The sequence below is a fragment of the Pongo pygmaeus genome, chromosome 5 (assembly GCF_028885625.2).
Source record: "Pongo pygmaeus isolate AG05252 chromosome 5, NHGRI_mPonPyg2-v2.0_pri, whole genome shotgun sequence".
NCBI lineage: Eukaryota > Metazoa > Chordata > Mammalia > Primates > Hominidae > Pongo > Pongo pygmaeus.
Genome location: NC_072378.2, coordinates 48627023 through 48628992, shown reverse-complemented (window position 1 = coordinate 48628992; position 1970 = coordinate 48627023). Strand labels below are relative to the sequence as shown.

At 41.0% G+C, this 1970-nt stretch overlaps 1 pseudogene; it reads left to right on the top strand.

Annotated features, from left to right (window-relative positions):
- Positions 1–215: 215 nt before the first annotated feature.
- Positions 216–1571, top strand: LOC129039038 (RNA-binding motif protein, X chromosome-like; annotated as a pseudogene).
- The last annotated feature ends 399 nt before the right edge of the window (positions 1572–1970 follow it).

Sequence of the window (1970 nt, the reverse complement as noted above, 5' to 3'; positions counted from 1 at the left end):
CAATAAAAAATAAAAATTGAAGCAATAGAGGTTACTATATTCTCAAATTTGAATAAAGCTACAATGCTAGCTCAACACCTAGAAAGATTTTAAAATGCCTACAAAAATAAAACACAAAGCACATCAAAATAAAATTGCTAAAAACCTATGATAGAGAAAATCTTAACAGTAGCCAGAGAAAAAAGACAAATTACGTAAGAAAAACAAGGATTAAAATGTATGCATATTGGTTGCGCAGTAGTGCTAGTGGCTTCACGATTTGGTACTCGGACCTGGCAGCTGCCACTGGTGCTGAGCTGGTAGAAAGCCCCTGTTGGTGAGCTCGTTGGAGCTTGAACCCATCCTCACCCCTCTGACTCACCAGCAAAAAAATAAAATTAAATAAATAAATAAAAGGTTGAAGTAGCTTGCCCAGGAAAGTTCTTCGTTGATGGGCTTAATATGGAAACAAATGAGAAAGTGCTTGAAGCACCATTTGACAAATACGGACGAATAGTGAATAGTGGAAGTACTCTTGATAAAAGAGCGTGAAACCAACAAATCAAGAGGATTTGCTTTTGTCACTTTTGAAAGCCCAGAAGACACTAAGGATGCAGCCAGAGACATGAATGGAAAGTCATTAGAAGGAAAAGCCATCAAAGTGGAATAAGCCACCAAACAATCATTTGAAAGTGGTAGACGTGGACTGCCTCCACCTCCAAGAAGTAGAGGTCCTCCAAGAGGTCTGAGAGGTGGAAGAGGAGGAAGTGGAGGAACCAGGGAACCTCCCTCATGGGGAGGACACATGGATGATGGTGGATATTCCATGCATTTTACCATAAGTTCTTCCAGGAGACCACTCTCAGTAAAAAGAGGACCACCACCAAGAAGTGGAGGTCCTCCCCCAAGAGATCTGCACCTTCAGGACCAGTTTGCAGCAGCAGTGGAATGAGAGGAAGAGCTCATTTATCACGTGGAAGAGATAGTTACAGAGGTCTACCTCAAAGGGAACTGCTGCCCTCTCGTAGAGATGTTTATTTGTCCCCAAGAGATGATGGGTACTCTACTAAAGACAGCTCTTCAAGTAGAGTTTACCCAAGTTCTTGTGATACAAGAGATTATGTACCACCACCATGAGATTATACTTACTGTGATTATGGTCATTCCAGTTCACGTGATGACTATCCATCAAGAGGCTATAGCAATAGAGATGGATATGATCGTGATCATGACTATTCAGATCAAGTGGAAGTTCCTACAGAGATTCATATGAGAGTTATGATAACTCACATAATGCTCCACCTACACAAGGGCCCCCACCATTTTATGCTGGAAGCAGTCACTATCATGATTACAGCAGCTCACGTGACGGATATGGTAGAAGTCAAGACAGTTACTCCAGCAGCTGAAGTGATCTCTACTCAAGTGGTTGTGACCAGCTTGGCAGACAAGAAAGAGGGCTTCCCCCTTCTGTAGAAAGGGGGTACCCTTCTCCATGTGATTCCTACGGCAGTTCAAGGTGCAGAGCACCAAGAGGTGATGGCTGTGGAGGAAGCTGATCTGATAGAGGGGGAGGCAGAAGCGGATACTAGAAACACAGAAAACTTTGGACCAAAACCCCAGTTCAAAGAAACAAACAAAAAGTGAAACTATTCTGTCATAGCTACCCAAGGACTACTAAAAGGAAAAATTATGTTACCTTTTTTAAATTCCCTGTTAAGTTCCCCTCCATAATTTTTATGTTCTTGTGAGGAAAAAAGTAAAGCATGTTTAATTTTATTTGACTTTATGACATTGCTTTTCAACAAGCAAATGTTAAATGTGTTAAGACTTGTTGTACTAGTTTTGTAACTTTCCAAGTAAAAGTGTTCCTAAAGGCCACTCCTATCTGATTTTTCCCAGTAAATGAGGCAAGCAATTCTAAGATCTTCCATAAAACATCTAGCCATGTAAAATGGAGAGATGAATCGTTCTGCCTATACTAACAAGCT